Below are 18,458 nucleotides of genomic sequence, written 5' to 3'. Positions count from 1 at the left end.
TAACGGGCTTTTTTTTTTTTTTTTTTTTTTTTTACCATACACATTTCACCCGAGCAGCAGTGTGGAGAGCTCTCCGGTTTCTGCCCAAGACGCAAAAGCAGACCTGAGAGATGAGGATCGATCTGGTTGTGTGGGCCTTGAGGGGTGCAGAACTACTTGGTATTCTGCTCCCTCTCTCTAGACTGAGTTAAATCGAAAAATTATAAGGGAAGCTTCAGCCTAGCCCAAATAAAGCCTCCAGGCAGGCTCCTTAGAGCAGCCGGCAGGTGGGACGAGCAGAAGCTGGGATAGAAAGGGGAAGCGATGTGTTTCCAGACTGGTAGACAGCGGGGGCAGAGCACCGAGGGAACCGACCACGGGTTACATCCCTAGAGAGTGCACGACTCCCGCCCTTCCCAGATTCCCAGACGCGCGGTGCGGGTGCGCCCCGCGGGCCCACAAGGGGAGGGGGGCCGCAGCTTTCCCTGGCTCCCTAGCAGCCAGACCGGCCAATCCAGCAACGCCTGGTGGCGATGCCACGTGATCAGCTTCCCCTCGCCTCCCTTCCAGGGAAGACCGGTATCCCCGCCATCCCCCGCCTTCCCGCTCCCGCCCCTCGCGTGCCGCAGTCGCGTGGGTGGGCGCTCCTGCCAGGCTGGGATTCCTCCGCAGTCCGCTGCATTCAAGAGGGAGGGAGGAGGGGAGAAGAGGGAAAGAGAGAGGAGAGGGAAACCAGCGAATTGTAGCTGCAGCGCTCGCTGTGTTTTCCACCAAGGTCAAGGATACTCCATTCTTTGCCAGGGATGCGTCAAAATCCTTTCTTTGCAATCCACCCAGCCATTCTCACCTCCTCTGGCACGGGCGGGTCCGTGATCCTCCTAGACCACTACACCAGCTTCTCTGTGGGAGGGAGTGTGGGGCCTTATCTCGCTCGCGGAGCTTCCCGGCCACGTTTCTAATATGCACAGTTCTTGGTTTAAACACCAGCAGGGACTACGGGTATATTTCGGTGGTAGAGGCCCTGGGTTTAACGCCTGCAGTTGCAAAAATAAGATAAAACCCGGTAAGAATAAACACCATGCTGGCCTGGAATGCCCCCTCCGGCCCTATTAGCCCTTTCTACTGGAGACTCTAGTTTTCTGGATGGCCTCGCCTTTCCAGGAACAGTTATCATTTGAATATTATCCGACATTGAGTCTGGGGGAATTTCAGACCCGAATTCATAACAATAGCAGCGGAAGGTAGGAACGGACCATAAAATGCCTTTCAGCAAAGGCCACGTATTTGAACGCCTGCGGGATTCGAAGAGGTAAATATGGCAGTGGGCAGAGGCATAAGAAGAAAAAAGTGGACCCTCTCCAGGCAGATATGCCACTTGGGAAGAAACGTGGGTTCTGTAATGCCACATTTTCTGAGGGGGGGGGGGCAGGAAAAGAAGCCAAGTTCAATGGTTTTATTTGTACTTTTTCAGTGTGAACCTTTTTAAAATCACTCTGGGGGATGAGTTGCTACCTACCCTTAGGCCCTCAGGATATGACCTCCACTTTGGGGAAAAGGCTAATTTGAACTAGGAGAATGCATAGAAACACTAAGGTGAGGGTGTGGCCTTGAACTTCTGAGAGGCAGATGCTGTGGAACCCACTAAGAGAAGGGTGTGGACTTTGACATGATCCCCAAATGGCTTTAGATGTTTTGAGCAAGGGTTGGCAGTGAGAGGAGGTGGAGCTCAGATAACCTGCCAGCACCAGAAAGAGGTAGATTTGGGGAATGGGTGTGGATTGAGGACTTTAGGGGTGGGGAGTGGGCAGCAGGAAGCCTGCGGAAAGCACCTGTTGTGAGAGACTGTGCGGCAACTGTGTATTCCTATTCCCTCCGGAGGAGGTGAATGGCAGAGCAGGACCTCTGTGCCTTTACATGTGGGGGTAGAGAGAAGGGAGAGAGAGTTAACCCTTGCACCCTCCCAACCCTACAATGATGTGATACTTGGAGTGGGGAATGGAGAGGTAGAAAGACCATGTCTACTGTCAGGAGCAACCAGATGTCCTAAGCCTGAGAGCTGGGAACTGTGTCACTGGAAATAACAGCCATCTGTGAGCTGGGAGTGGTGGCACACACCTGTCACCCCAGCACGCAGGAAGCAGAGACAAGTCAAGAGATCTAGACCAGGGAGGGGCCAGGGAGATGGCTCAGGGGGTTAAGGCTTGCTCCCAAGCCCTAAGGATCAGAGTTCCATCTCTAGGATCCACAGGGTAGAAGGAGAGAACTGACTCCTGCAAGTTGTCCTCTGACCTCCCCATGCACACTGTCACACACACACACACACACACACACACACACACACACACACACACACATACACACTATCATACACATATGTGACATATACATGTATGTTCTTTCTCCCTTCCTCACTCATTCTCTCTTCCTTCATCTCTCTCTCTCTCTCTCTCTCTCTCTCTCTCTCTCTCTCTGTTTTCCACACACACACACACACACACACACATGCACGCACGCATGCACACACTAAATGTATTTGTAAGAGAGATCCAGGCCAGCTGAGCAAGGTGGGTGGATTCCTGTAACCCCAGCATTTGGGGGACAGAAGTATGCAGATTGTTAAAAGTTTATAGCCATTCCGATCTACACTGCGGGTTCTAGGCCAGCCTGGGCTACATAGTAGGAACTTACCTCAAAAACAAAACAAAAAATCATCCCTTTAATCCCAGTATTCAGGAGGCAGAGTTCAAGGCCATCTTGGCCTACATGGCAAGTTCTGGGACAGATAGGACTACATAGATTCTATCTCAAAACAAAACAACAACAAAACAACCAAAAGCAACACAGCGACAACAGCCACAGAAGAGCCAGTCGGAACTGAGGGTGGAGGGGAGACATTTTCTGCTCACCCTGAGCTGTGTCTCTATCTCCTCCTACCTTGGACCTCATTAGAAAAGTCTTCCTAGTCCAAGAGTGGGTGTTTGTGGAAATGGCTTCAGAACCAGGTGGGGTTGTGTTTTGTTGTGATGCTAGCCCACAAGGTTGAACAAAACAGGAGCTGGACCATGAGAAGTACTGCTGATAGTTCCCTATCGAGATATGCAGGAATCATGGAAAGTGGTTTTAGCTTGGGTCTTCATCCCAAGAAGGTCCTAAGGGGTCACGAGATTGACTAATACCTACAAGGTACTGGCTACAACTTATTGGGTTCCTTCTCAGTGGTTCAAGACACTGTACTAAATGCTTCAGATACGTTATGTGTCCCCATAATTGTTGTGATGCTACTATCATACCCCCACTTCACAGATGAAGAGTCAAGGCCAGGGCAGTGGCTGTCCCAGTGCTCCACCAGTGAGCGCCAGTCCAGGCCCAGCTTTGCACAGTTTCAAATAAAATGAGATCAAATTGCCCGCTGTAGACGGCTCATCAATAAGGAAAGAATGGTGGGGTGGGCATTGGTTCAGCAGAAGAGCTTGTGTCTAGCACACAACGTTGAGTGTGGCGGGACATGCTTATAAACCCCAGAACTCAGCCCCCCTCCCCCAGAGACTGAGACAGGAAGATTGCCATCGCTTTGGGGTCAGTCAGGGTCACACACTGAGACTCTGTCTCTAAATAAATAAACATCCAAACTCAAAACCCTCTGCAAAGCGGATACTCAAATGATCTTCATTTTACAAGAGAGAAAATTAAGTTAGAGATGAGACTTGATGTGACATCCTGGAGGAGCGCCGTTAGGAAGCGGGCAGAGGCTGATTTAGTCTCAAAACCCTTTTCACCCTGCTCTGGACAGCTCAGCCTCTCAGCCTTCACTTCCTTCCCCAGAATGCTTCCTAAGCAACTAAGAGGCCCATCTTCCCTTCAGGAGCCAGGGAGCCGGGGCCAGGCTCTAAAAGTGCTTCTTTTTTGTTAGAGAGGCAGAGAGCTCAGTGGACCTTGGCATTCAGCCTGACAAACTCTTACTTTCTTCCCAGTAAAGATCGAGAAGAGCAAGCCACTGTCTTAATTAATTGATAAGTAATTAATTAGTGTAGCACTAGGGATTAAACCAGGGCCTCTACCGCTGAGCACAGTTACCCTGGCCTTAGACCAGGGTAACTTGGATTAAACCTTTTCATTTCTAGTTCCTTAAAGTGAGGTAGAAACACTTTCTTTTTTTTTTTTTTTTTTTGGTTCTTTTTTTCGGAGCTGGGGACCGAACCCAGGGCCTTGCGCTTCCTAGGTAAGCGCTCTAACCACTGAGCTAAATCCCCAGCCCCTAGAAACACTTTCTTTCTTTTTTTTTTTTTTTTTTTTTTTTTTTTTCGGAGCTGGGGACCGAACCCAGGGCCTTGCGCTCGCTAGGCAAGCGCTCTAACCACTGAGCTAAATCCCCAACCCCTAGAAACACTTTCTTATCCATCTGTCTGGAGGTATAAGGTGGCATTGCATCTGGGGCCAAGCACAAAAGTCAATCAGTCAGTCTGTCAGTCAGTTAGCCTGTCTGTCTGTCTGTCTCTGTCCGTGTGAATGTGTGTGTGTGCGTGCGTGCGCGTGTGTGTTCTCTGAACTATCTTCGCTATCCTTTAGCAGGCACAGATGGTCCAGCCCCTCAGTCTGGGACACAGTGGTCCTTGAGACTCATTGCCTCTGCCCTGAAAGTCCACCTAACAAGCAGCTCTCCTTTAACATCTGGGAAATCTAAGAAAGCCAGCCTCCCTGTCAGCAGAGCTTATTTTTGGATGGTGAGGATACCCATAATCTTTCTCTCTCTCTTTTTTTTTTTTAACTTCTTTGCTTCAATTCTTTTCCTACCATGAACTTACTTCTTTTGTCACTGGTTAAGGTGTGGCTAGAGTTGTGGTTTAGTGGCAGAGTTCAATTCCTGGCTCATCTACCAAAAAACAACAACAACAACAAAAGCAAAAATGAAATTATGTTCTATTACTTGTGGCCCTGGTGAGGTAGGGTATGTCTGTTAGACTCAGCCTCAGGTGCAGGGAGATGTGAGGTGTTGAGAGGGTAGCCCCTACTCCTGAGAGATCTTGGTGAGCTTCCTCTTACCTCATGGTAGGCATGTCTCAGCACATCTCAGAAGATTAGCTGATAGCTTGCAGCCGAGAAACCAAATATCAACTTTGTAGGTCAAGAGAGCAAGAGTCAGAGTTTCCATGACTTTCCCGGCAACACGCAGCTAGAAAGTGAGGTGTTGGTGCTGGAGTCCCGACCTGAATGACTCTAAGCTGGGCCCACTTTAACCTCAAGACTCAGTGATGATTCTGAGCCTCTCCAGTTGGAAAGGGCTTGTGTGTCCCCAGTCAGTCACCCATAGTGGAACTTCCTGAGTATGGTGGTTCATGTTTATAATCCTGGCATTGCGAAGACTGAAACAGGGAGGTTGCCGCAAGTTCGAGGCCAGCCTGGGTTACAGTGACACTGTAACAAGCAGACAGTAAGAATAACGACAAAAATAAGTGAGCAGAACTCTCTAGAAGACCAGGCTAAGTAAAGATTAAGGCCCCATTTTTCAGATAAGAAAATTAAGGCCAGGAAAGGGACTGGTTCGATGTGGTCAGCCAAAATCTCTGAGTTAGTCAAAGTAGTGACTGGATTCTTCTAGTATCCAGGTCTCTCTTCTCTCTTCAGAAAGCTCTCCCTTCAGCCACCATGACCAGTTCTTGAGCCTTCCTTCACAAAGCCAACGACTCCTAATAAACTGTTGGGAGGACTTCCCTTTTCAAATGACAGGAAATGTGTGTGTTGACAGCCCCGTGGGTGAACAATTGCTGGTCAGTTATCAAGTGGGCAGGGAAGTGTAGAAGTTCCGGTGCCGCAGATTATGGCTGTCTATCTGTTAGTGGTTGACCTGTCTGTCTGGTAGGGGTTGGTTGTCTATCTAGGAGTTATTGACTGTCTAGGAGGAGTTAGCTATCATGTCTCAGAGGGTTGGCCTGCCTGTCTGGTAAGAGTTGGCCTGTTTGTTTGGTAGTAGTTAGCTTGTCTGACTCTCGGAGGGCTTGGCCTATCTTACTGGGAGGGGTTTACTGTCTGTCTGCTACAGGTTGGCCTGTTTGTCTGGGAGGTGTGAACTGTCTGTCTGGTAGAGGTTGGTCTGTCTGGTACCTTACTGGCACACCTGAATGCTTCCTACCTGAGGGTCATGTCAGAGACATGCTTGAGATAGCCTTGAAGACTTCCTCCAGTCTTGGAGGTTTCACCATTAACCAATGCAGAGAGTGAGAACTAGGGCCTCCCCCCCCCCCATTAGTAACAACTCAATGTTATTTGATGTCCTAGCACGTTAACTTTCTACGAGGCAGTGTGCTAAGTGTCTGACGCCGGGACCCGTCTAAGCTCTGTGACAGCCCCACAGAGAGGGCTCTCTAACCTTGGAGCCGAACACCACTGGGTCCAAGTCCCAGCTGTGCCACTTGCCTGCTGTACCGACCCCAGAAGAGTCCTTCATGTCACTCCACAAACATTCCTGCCCTCTCACCATGGCTGCTCACTACAGCGAGCACAGGGATGCCTGCTTTCCCCGTACTTGAAACAGATAAACCATAGACATAAAAATACACAAATAATGTTAGAAAATGGAAATCTGGGGTTTGGTGATTTAGCTCAGTGGTAGAGTGCTTGCCTAGCAAGCCCAAGGCCCTGGGTTTGGTCCTCAGCTCCGAAAAAAAAAAAAAAGAAAGGAAGAAAATGGAAATGGAAGTCTGATGGCAGAGTGGATCGGGATCTAAAAGTGCTGGGGCAGGAAAGATAGCTCAGCAGATAGGAACACTTGCCCAGCACGAACAAGGCCCCGGGGAGGAGGAGGAAGCCCGACCCTCTGCCTGGGGATATGAACTCTCCATCAGGAAGAGCATCTTTCTCAGCAGAGGATTTCTGCACTCCAACGTAGATCGGGACATTAGAAAGAAGGGCAGGAAGTAGGGAAGGGTATCACTATGGCACCAGACTGGCTCCGCCAATTATCAGCTGTCTGACCTCTCCCAAAGTAGAGCCGTTGCTCAGCACCAGCTTCCAAACCTGTACACTGGCACACGGCTGAGGCCTCCTCTCAGCAGCCCTGGCTATACATCGCTTCTGTGTGTGTTTTTCCGATTCGACCCAGGCACAGGCTCCAGCACTCCACTTCCTTCATCCCATGCCATCCTAAGAGGAAAGAGAGAAGGACAAAGGGCTTGAGGTGGAAGTATGCCTGTAGGCTATCCTTGGTGCATGCTGGCCGCTGGAGACTCCGGGGTCCGCATGAGGGTAGCTTTCTCTCGATATTGTTCTTGGCTGTATAGTTTTCACATCCGCTCATTTTTGTCCTTTTCCGTTAGACACCTACAATGGAGACTGTTGTTTGCAGTGAGAAGGCTGCCCAACACACACGCTAGGTAAGCACTCTACCTTCAGGTTACCTCTTAAGCCCCATGGGTGGTGTAGATATTAATACTGAGGGCTGGAATGGGAGAGATGGCTCAGCAGTTAAAAGCGCTGGCTACTCTTCCCGAGGACCCAGGTTCAAATCTCACCATCCTCGTGGTGGCTCACAACCATCTGTAACACCAGTTTCAAGGAATTCAATGCTTTCTTCTGGCCTCCACAGGCATCAGGATTGCATGGGGTGCACAGATATCCATGCGGGCAAAACAGCCATATACATAAAATAATAATTAAAAAGTATTAAGTGTTTATTTCTGTGGCTGGTACATTACATTCACTATCTCAACAATTCTATGTGGACCTGAGAGGTAGATATGACCCCATTTTATAGATGAGGAAAGCAGGCAACAGAGGCAGGAAGAACATGACCAAGATCATACAGCCAATGTGTGAGGGTTCAGGCCCAGATGATTCCAAAAATTGCTCTCCCAGTGGTAACAAAACAGACCCGGAGGGTTTTATACTTCAGCGCTCACTGTTGTCTGTGGAGACAGGCGGTCACTCAGTTCTGCCTGCAGAAGAATGTCTGGTCTCTAAGTCAGAAACAGTTGGCTCTGGAATGCCTGGAGGAGCTCTAGATCCCTAAGGACCTGACCATATCTTCCCTGAGCTGTAACTTCATTGCAACAAGCGTTCCTCCCTAGGAGCCCTGAAGCCAGAGTCGTTTTTTCCTTGGAAGGATTGAGCCCAGTTGTTACTGGGTGGCCATATTCCCACGAAATGTGGAGATAGGAAACATCTGGGGAAGCTATGGTTACCAGAGAACAAGCTACCGTTCACAGACTGGACGGAATCAGAAGAGGCGGGTTCTGACAGGAATCGGCGGGTCTGTGGCCTGGGATCATCTGCTGTGTGATCTCTGGCGAGCTCCTGCCTCTCTCTCTCTAGACCTCGGTTTCACATCTTTTTTTTTATAAAAACCAGTCAGACTAGACAAGCTGTAAACTGAATAAGCACCAGGCAGTTAGAATTAAATTGATACAGAAACAGGCAGGGACTCTCATTGCAGGTCACAAAAGATAGAAGACTGTGTTCTCTCTCTCTGCCCCAGGCCATCCTGATCCTACCAGCTGAGGATAAAAGGATATTTCTTTTGCCACGGTGAGCTAATTCTAGCCACCTTAGGCCCGCTTTTGGAGAATAGCATCTGGGGATTGTCTTCATGCCCACAAGCTAGCCCAGCTGCTGTCTACCCAGCAGACTCCACGGGGAGTTTCCTCAGCTTCTGTCCAAGCACAACCACCCGGCCCTGGGTGTTCCCCTGGACTCCCATCGGATCTTCTGATTCTGTTTGCAGAGCTTGCACTCACGGTCGAGCCTGAGGGTGCAGGCGTGTTTCACAGCCATCAGCAGTGCTGGCACATTCCATTTCTAGTCCATTACAGAATTGAATGACAACAGCTGCCATTTGCTGTTGCCCAGCCCAGCCCCAAACGCTTTATGTGTATGAGCTCATTTAATCTCCATATGAGCCAGAGGCCACCGAGGAGGGAAAGGAGCCTGAGAGAGGAGAAATGGTGTGCCCGTGCTGGCAGTAGGATTTGAACTCAAGATCGGGAGTTTAATCACTACAGAGTGCTGTCTTCCCAAAGCGTCTTCAGAGTTCCTCAAAGGTGGAAGGTCTCAACTCGTCCCCAACTGTCTGTCACTTTTCAGATGCACAAATCAAGGCCCAGGGAGAGGCGACTGGTCCACTGTCACACAGCAACCGATTCCTGTAACATTCTAGGCCACTGTCCATAAAGTCTACTCACACTGTTCCAGAAAACAGAAGTTGCCCCAGGCAGACATGTTGGATGAACAAGAAGCCTCTCGAGCAGTTCTCAGGAAGTCTAGACAGCGTAAAGGATTTGCGTAAAACCATCTCCCAGAGGTCCCCAGGGTTAGCACAGGGTCCCAGCATCTCTCTAGGCAGCAAGGAGACTTACCACCAACCACTTATCTGGAGTGACATGTATGTCTAGAATATTCTTTCCTTCAGTTGTCCACCTGTCCCCATGGATGTCCAATGTCAGTTCCTCTGGGAAGGCCTCTGTAAGCCTCCAGATTTCTCCACCACAGATTCTGATGGCTCCGGCTTTCTTGTCTGTAACACACCGACCCAGCCTGACCTGTGGCCTCACATCAGAGGCCCATGTAGTAGCAGAATTGTTGGACTTTACCTGCCCACCCCTGACCTACAAGGCCAGCATTCTAGCCTCATAAAACCAACTAATGGGGGTTGGGGATTTAGCTCAGTGGTAGAGCGCTTGCCTAGCAAGCACAAGGCCCTGGGTTTGGTCCCCAGCTCCGGAAAAAAAAAAAAAAAAGAAAACAAAACAAAACAAAACAAGAAAAAACCAACTAATAACCAATGCTTTGTATAAAAGCAGATGGGAGGCCAGGCATGGTGGTGCACACATAATCACCCTAACACTTGAAAGGCAGAGGCAGGAGGATTGAAAATATCTAGGCTAGCTTATGCTACAGAGTGAGTGTAAGGTCAGCCTGTCTAGATTCTGTCTTAAAATAGACAAACTCTTGTATGGCTTTCTCCTCCATATTCAAAGTTTCCCTTCTGGAGTTGAGGAAGGAGACTCCTAAGACTTAGGAGGCAAAGGGAACTTTTTCCCCCTAGTATAAAATGAAGTTTATTTCAGGCATGGGAAGAGGGGGATGAGAAGGGAGTAGAGGCAGAGAAAGAAAGGGGACAGAGAAGGACAGAGAGAGAGAGAGAGAGAGAGAGAGAGAGAGAGAGAGAGAGAGAGGTGGAGAGCAAGCACTAAAACCTCACAGTGGTGGTTTGGGATGGTCCTGAAGCCTACAGGGTTCACAATACTGCCCCCTCCCCCCAGCCCCGTCCTCCACCAAGGTTGGAGTTGGGGCTCCGTTGATAAAGTGCTTGCCAAGTATATGTGACGTCTGGGTCCCAATCCCAGCACGGCATAAAACAAGCATGTTGATGTACACCTGTAATCTAAGCACTTGGGAGGTGCAAGCAGGAGGATCAGGAATTCAAAGTCATCGTCAACTACGTAGCTAGCTAGTTTCAGGCGCTTGGAACACACCATACCTTATCTAAAAAAGGAGAAAAAAGGAACCAAACCAAACAAACCGGCAGTAAGCAATTGCTGTGTGGAAAAAACTGGCAGAGCTACCCTCAAGTCTGTGCAGGAAGCACGGCCTCCAGGGACTCAGTCTCCTATGAGCCATGACCCGCAGAGGACCGGGCTTTGCAGCGATGTCCTCTGTGCTCCCAAAAGTAACCCCAATAAACTCAGTGATTCACTAGACTGGGTTTGGATGGGATGAGTCTTTGGTCCAGTGATTCTCAACCTGTAGGTCGTGACCCCTTTGGGGACTGTGTATCAGCTCTCCTGGGTATCAAATATTTACGTTACCATGCGTAACTGTAGCAAGACTGCAGTTAGGAAGTAGCCATGAAATAATTTTATGGTTGGGAGGGGTCATCACAACATGAAGAACTGTTTTAAAGGGTCTTGGCATTAGGAAGGTTGAGAGCCACTGCTTTGGTCTGTGGTTGGTGACCTATCTGGGCTGAACAGACTTCTGTTTATGTCTCCCCTTGAAAAAAGTCACACAAGAAGAGTAAACATCAACAAACTTGAGAAAAACAAAGCAAACAAAACCCAAAGCATGACTCAGTCCTGCCGACTCCAGAATTGACCCTGAATTCTCTGCCCAGCCTCAGATCTCTAGAGAATGACCTTCTTCTTTTGTTTTAATGATTTAATCTTTGTTTACTTTGCTTTTAAGCATTGGTGTTTTGCATGTGTGTCTGTGTGATGTTGTCGGATTTCCCGGAGCTGGGGTTACAGACCTTTGTCAACCACCATTTGGGTACTGGGAATTGAACCTGAGTCCTCTGGAAGAGCAGCCAGTGCTTGGGGCGGCTCCCTTTTTATAGCCTGAGATTTCGGTGTCCAGATGGCATGGTACAATCTCTCTTGAAGTTCTTTAAGCCCCGTCATTGGTTCTCAGGTCTGAGCATGTCAGAAAGAAAACTACAGTGCACAGTAATATTTTCCTTTCCTTTGGCAGGATGGGGTAGGGTGGGGGTGGGGTGGGGTGGATACTGGGGATCACACCCCGGGCCTTGTTAATGTCAAGTTAGGTTTTGTGCTGCTGAGTGACAACCCCGCCCAACCCCATTTACTATTTTCATTATCGACTTGAAACGATAGCGTTCTTTTCACCAGATGGTTTCTGTCCTTCAGAGACACCGTCACCAGAACTCCACAGGGGGAAGTCCGATCTTCTGCACTGTCCCTACCCCCAGCCCACAGCCTGCACCTCGCTCTCATCTCTCCTTACCCACACTCAGCACCTTGCTGGCAATCATGCGAATGTTAAGTGTTTTGATGCTTTTTTTTTAAGGAATTTAACTCTTCAGTACTAAGCTAGGAAAAAGCTAACACCCTAAGTGGTCTGAGGAGGTCTGAGTGGTTCCCGGTGCCCAGTCTATTTCTCTTTTTCCCCGAATCAGGGTCTCTCTATGCGATCCTGGTTTCCGTGGAACTCACTCTGTAGACCAGACTGGCCTTGAACTCACAGAGATCCGCCTGCCTCTGTCTTGGGAGCGCTGAGGTTAAGAGCCAGCGCCAACATGCCCACAGCTTCATGCTTAGTCTTCAAAATCCCTCTAAGCATGAAAGACTGGGTGGCCAACCAGGCACCGGCTCGCCACCCACCTCTGCCCCCATCCCATAAGTCTTCCTGATTCCCTGTCCCTGTTGTGGGAATTCTTGTTCAATCTCTTCCAAACATCACACGTTCATTCCTATTTGAGGAGGCAGCTTGCAACGTTTATTGTTACCAAACTATTTTATTTTATTTTATTTTATTTTATTTCATTTTATTTCATTTTATTTTATTTTTTAAATTTCTGAAGCAGACTGTTTTTGTTAAGGTTAAAGTCCAGAGTCGGGAAGACCTGGAGAAGAACCTGATGTTTTCGCTTAGCAACTTTTAAAGGTAGCTTTTCCCTCTGTGAGTCGACTCGGCTGACGGCTGTGTTTTGTTTGCTCACCTGTGACACGGGGACGCTAGCAGAACCTGGTGTGAGAAGTGCAGAGATAAAGTAGATGGTGCTTTTCCAAACTTGATCCGGACCGGCAGCATCGACGTCATCCGGGAATCAGCCCCGCCCTGACGCACTGAATCAGAGGCTAGGCATGGGGCTCCACAATCCACCGTCCGTGTTACCACACACCTTCCAGAGAACTCTGGCGCTGTGCTGAGCACAGAGTACAGCACACAATTAACTAGGCACCGAGTGGCCTGCACCGTTGTCACTCGCTCCCGCCACAATTTTAGGTTTCTTCCTGTGAAACTGGCTGAGTTCCCTGGGTCCCTTCCTCTTCATGTTTCCATTGCTAAAAGGACCAGTGGCCCACACAGCTGCCCTCTGGGAGCCGATCTCCCAGCCGCTCCATACACATACCCAGTGAGAGATAGCTCATTTCTCTGGGTGGGTTAAGTCCCAGGTCAAGCTCCGCCCACACTTGCATGTCAATGGCGGTGTGCCCTGTGCAGACCTCTACACTCCAAGATCTCTTTTTTTTTTTTCTCACACAGGCCTTTCAGCTGTGCTGAGTCCTGCTCAGGCCCTGAGGCAACTTTCCTGCATACTGAACCTCAAATGAAGTCTGACTAGGCCCCAGATGCACCTCTGAGGGAGGTGCTGCTGTCAGAGGAGCAGTATTTCTGTTTGCTGGTGGTTTTGGCAACACTTCACCCTGCTGACTCAATCTGGTCTGAGGTCAACCAAAACCCCGGGGCCTTTTTCTCAGGAACTGCAGATGCTCTGGAGGGGGGGAGTGGATCACCCTGTCCTTTGACGTGTAGGACTTATTTCTTAAAAATAACACCACTTTCGAATTGTAAGACTGAGCTGGCCTGCTAAATGTGGTGCACACTACCTAGAATTCAGGAAACTGGGGGCAGGAGGGTCTCGGGTCTGAGGTCAGCCTGTTCCTTGTCTCAAAAACAAAAACAAAACCATCACCAAGAAAATAAAACAATACCTCCCCCACCCCCTAAAAAGAACAAAAACCAAAACCATGCTTGATACAGTAAATTAGGAAAACATGAAGAAAAAAAATAAAACTAACTAATAATGGACATTAAATTTCTCCCCCCTGATTTAAAAGCAAAATCTCAAACAAATGACCAAGCAAAACCTCCCTGCACTTGAACGTTTTCTATCTTTCTGTGGAAGGAAAATTGGAGAAATTAAAACCAATGTAACAAAAGGATAATTTCAAGTTCTGATGCCTCCAGATATAATTCATATAAACGTCAGTATAACATTGGAAATGTATCCCTCTCTTCCCTCGTCTGTAGACTTGGGTTTAAGTCTGGCTTCTGTACTTCCTGGTTATGTCACAATACATTTAGAGTCTTGGAGCCTCAGTTTGGTCGTCTGTATAATGGGTGTGATAATTGCCATTTCCCAGAACTGTGGCAAAGATGGAAATAATGAAAATTAGTCTTACAGCACAGTCAGGGTCTGTGGAAAGCTCAGAGTGGGGCAAGAACCTGTCCTGGCTAACTGCTACTCTTTCTAATCCGGTCAGAGGTAACTTCCTTGGTCTTATTCCGTATCTTGCTACCCTGGTTCCTCTTACTTCCTCTGTCTTGCAGCTACCCAGTGTGCGTCTGCATGTTAAGTAGCATCAGTCACTAACCATTGTACGCCCTGCTACTTGAAGCTCATCCAGGGCAAGGACCACACACCACCCTGTTCCTTTCTCTGCTCCCAGTGTCTGACAAGGAGCGTGTGACCTTCTATGGCTGTCGAGCAGTGTGGAGTGAGCGACCATTGGGTAATGGGCTGTGGAAGAAAGGAATGAATTATCCGGAGACTGACTGTGAGTGAACGGCTGGCAGGCTGGGTGAGGCCCTGCAGATGATGTCATTCACTGGGGCCACTCCCTCCCGCTAGAGAGAGGGCCCTACCTTCAGTTGCAGGCTTTGTCATAGCTGACAAGGCTCTCTGATATCTTGGGTGGGAAGTGGGGAGTACAGGGAGCGTAGTGGGGCAAGGCGGGGCTGGAGGATTGGAAGCAGCCAGAGTTAGGGCTGCTGCTGCCACAGCCCCAGGCCTGACACACTGACTGAGTCAGTTGAAGACTCACTTTGGAATGCAGTTCTCACAGTCCTCAGCCCCACCTGTGGAGTGATCACTAGCCGGGCTCCAATCCAATTAGCCTAAAAAAACGGGCTGACTGGAGGAGTCTGGCCTGGCTGGGTCCAAGTCTGACGGGTGCTTTCTGCCGGCTCTGGGCTTGCTCACTGTGTGGTCTTATCTGTTTCTGGACTCGGAAACGGGGTGGAGGGGGTGTCTCTTCCTCTTTGTGATTGCTTAGGCAGCATCTTCGCTTTCTCCCAGGCAACCTCCAAAAATTCCCAAAAGCGTAAGCAAAACAAACAACAGGACTATTTTAAGCGCCCCGTGCAGGCTCTTCAGAGGAACAGGAGCTCGGCGAGAAAAACCGGGGTTACCCTGAATTGGGCTCCATCGTCAACTTCCTTACCTATAGAATGGCCAGGGAGGACAACTGCTCCCACCCCTGGGGGCCAAGGCCCCTGCTTAGTAGGCACATTGCAGAATGGAAGCAGTGTGCTCTCCCTCTGAAAGAGGCTGACGTGAAGAGCCAGCCCTTCCCTCCGACGGTGCCTTCTGCGACATTCCCGAGCCTGGCTTGGCCACAGCTAATAAACCAGAGCATATGGGGGATTCTCTTCTCCGAGAGCTTGGCTGGTGTCAGGGCCTGTAGGAAGGGAGTTTTTAGAGGAGGAAGTGGTTGTGGTCAGACAGAGTGATGGAGCAACTTTGGCTAGGATCTGAGTGGAAACCCCCAGCTCCTACCGTGTTCTCATAATGGGATGTGGGGGCAGGCACCGTAGCTGCCTCACCCCCACCTCCATGAGAAAGTACCTGGTGTTCACTCCAGGTTTCACTTGGGGCCTCGTTAGAACAAGGATGTAACTGACTCGGGGAGGTCTCACCCCAGCCTCTTGCCTTCTTTGGCCAGGGAGCCTGCCCCTCCCGAGGCTGTTTCCGCATTCAGAGGCGGGTGCTGTCAGGCAGGCTTCTGTTCTGCTGCTCTGAGGTATGGGGCAGAGAAATGGCTCTTGCTATAAGCCCACGGTTTGCTGGGTGTCATGGGAGGTCCTTTCCCTTTCTGAGGAGTGACAGATACTCAGGAGTGGTAGAATATTGAGCCCAAGATGTTGTGGTTAAGGCAGGCTGTTTTGTAAACGCTGGGCTGTCGGACGGTTCTGTCTAGAGATGAAGCGACACCGGAGATGATTGGAGGACTCAGTGGCTGCTCACCGAGGCCAGAGAACCTCCCACATGTACTTCTTCATCAGCCATGTAGGGCCATTCTCCCTTGGGCCCCTTTCTCTCTCTCTGTAAAACAGGAGGAGTGTGAGCTCTTCAAGGGTCGCAGGCCCCTGATCTGCTTTCTGAGCTGCCTGCAACCGACTGTGGCGAGCCACTTTACCTCTCTGGTTTTAGTTTCTCTCTTTGTCCAATAGGTGTCTCACCCGTTCCCACTCTTGGGGTCACCAAGTTTAGATGCGTAATGAGCATTAAAGTGTTTTGAGCAGGAAAGTGGATTCTAGCCAGGTGTGAGGACCCAAGCCTGAAATCCAGCACTTGGGAGGTGACGGTAGGAAGATGGCCAGGCAGTGTCTGACCTGGACTACAAGCATAAACTCTGTTTTTTTAAAAAAAAAAGTGGGAGGAGAAATAGACACGAATGCATGCATGGGTTAGCCCCATGTCTCCTTGCACAGAGAAATCAAGAATATACAGCCCCAAAATGCTACTGGAGGAAACCTTTAGAATAGCCCCTGTAGGACCTGTGATGATGTCTCATTGTCCCAAAAGCTCACAAACCAGCTACAGCTTCCATTCAGAGTTCTTTGCCGCTTGCACTCAGTTTTCCCAGCCGACGGTGAGAAACAGCTTGGGATACTTTGTATGATCAGCCTTGTGCTGACAGGCTTGGTGGGGGAGGGGCAAAGTAACCACAGACTTGAACATTCGTACTGTTTTTTGTTTTGTTTGTTTATTGTTTTGTCAGCTTGACAGAAAAGGTTCCTTTTCACAGAGGAACATCATATTGGCCTGTGGAGCATTTTTTTTTTCTTTTCTTTTTTTTCCGGAGCTGGGGACGGAACCCAGGGCCTTGCGCTTGCTAGGCAAGCGCTCTACCACTGAGCTAAATCCCCAACCCCCTGTGGAGCATTTTTTTAAAAAATTTCTTTCTTGGGTTGGGGATTTAGCTCAGTGGTAGAGAGCGCTTGCCTAGCAAGTGCAAGGCCCTCGGTTCGGTCCCCAGCTCCGAAAAAAAAAAAAAAAGAAAAGAAAAAAAATTCTTTCTTCCTAGAACTCACTCTGTAGACCAGGCTGGCCTTGAACTCACACGGAGGCCTGTCTGAGCCTCTCGAGCACTAGAAGTGAAGGTGTAAGTCCACCACCCAGGTTCCCTTAAAGACCCTTATATGATGATTTGAATCAAGAGTTTGAGGTTTTGGTCACCTGAGGCTGAAAAATGTTGTGATTTACAGGAGACCAGAGGGCCCAAGGCTATATGTCTCATGCTGGTAACTGAACTTGGTAATGAGTAGAAATCTCCAACCTGGTTCTAGTTTGAGCAGCATGGAAGCTGTAGGATTGAAGGGGTCCTGGGGAACAGCTGAGAGTTGATACTGAGATAGTCTAGGAGACAGGGGCAGCTTCTGCTGCAGTAGAGACCAAAGCAGACTGGAGATATCAAGACCATGGAGTGACCAGCAAGGACGGTCACAGGTAGGAGGTGGAATTAACTTAAGCTCATTAGGCTTTCAACATGGCTTCTCTGGCTCAAGCTCTCAAATGCTACCACGATTCTCCCTAAAAGATAAGCTGTGTTTGTTGTGGGTAGGAGAGATGGGGAACTGGGCAAGCCAGTCAGTCCCTTTGCAGTCCAGAAGATTAAGAGTGAGTCCAAGACATCCAACACTGAGCTTTTTACAGTGTTGAATTTTGGTTTTGCTTAGCAATGATTGTCACCGTGTTAGGGTTTGGTCTTGTGCTCTGTGTATTCAGATGCTGATTTCTGTGCCCTGAGATCTAAGGACAGTCCAGACTCAGGCATCGCCATGAATATTGAAGAAGTGTATCAATGTGGTGTAAGCAATGGTCCCCAATGATCTCTGGTTGGTTAATAAAAAGCTGAACAGCCAATGACTGGACAGAGGAGAGAGGAAGGCTGGACTTCCAATCCCAGCCAGGAGTCCTGGAGAGAAAAGCCAGGTAATAGGAACTCATCAAGAGGCAGGTGACAGTCGTGGGGAAGGAGGACCATCACATAGGAAAGAAGAGATGAGGCCAAGGATCCAGGAGGATCCTGATGAACAGGGCACCAGGGGATTCACCGTGAGGACACATGTAGAGCAGAGCAAGCCAGGGCAAGACTAAATGTGGGTAACCCAGGGCCTATGGCTGGGAGGTAAGTAGTTTAGAGGATTAGAATAGCTCAGAACCAGCCCAGCTCAGGCTTATAGCTTGCTAATAAAAATACCAAGAGACCACGTCTCAGTGTGTATTATTGGGGAGCTAGAATGGGCTAAAGAGGGCATAGAAAGGCCCTGTAGTTACTTGGGAGCGAAAGGGGAAAGGAGTATAGCAACCCCTACCCTGAAATATTCTACTACATAACTGTACCCGGGTTCTTGAAATAAGAAAGTATGTAACTTACTTTGGATTTTTACAGAGGCTCGCAATTAAGAGGCTTCAAATTTAGCCAGATGTAGTGGTGCACACCTGTAGTTCCAGTGCTCAGGAAGCAGAGGCAGGCAGATCTCTGTGAGATCACGGTCAGCCTGGTCTATAGAGTGAGAACCAACCAACCAATGAGATGAAACCCCGTCTTAGAAGACAGACAGACAGACAGACAGACAGACAGACACATACACACACACACACACACACACGCACACACACACACACACACGCACACACACACACACACACGCACACACACACACTTTTGACTTCTAAAGTG

The 18,458-nt window shown here is 49.1% G+C and overlaps 1 long non-coding RNA gene across 2 annotated transcripts; it reads right to left on the bottom strand.

The window, feature by feature from the left end:
• Positions 1-13,024, bottom strand: LOC148006058 (uncharacterized). 2 transcript variants are annotated; one of them, XR_015621145.1, is made up of 3 exons: positions 12,425-13,024; positions 6,991-7,116; positions 1-1,013 (listed from the first exon to the last, which is right to left on the bottom strand). It is a non-coding gene; the product is annotated as an uncharacterized LOC148006058 (long non-coding RNA). The 2 variants fall into 2 exon arrangements; XR_015621146.1 differs by lacking the exon at positions 12,425-13,024 and adding an exon at positions 8,169-8,323.
• Positions 13,025-18,458: the final 5,434 nt, after the last annotated feature.

The sequence above is a fragment of the Rattus norvegicus genome, chromosome 5 (genome assembly GCF_021556685.1).
Source record: "Rattus norvegicus strain SHRSP/BbbUtx chromosome 5, alternate assembly SHRSP_T2T, whole genome shotgun sequence".
Taxonomy (NCBI): domain Eukaryota; kingdom Metazoa; phylum Chordata; class Mammalia; order Rodentia; family Muridae; genus Rattus; species Rattus norvegicus.
The sequence above is the reverse complement of the archived record's forward strand: the minus strand, read 5'-3'. Positions and strand labels throughout refer to the sequence as shown.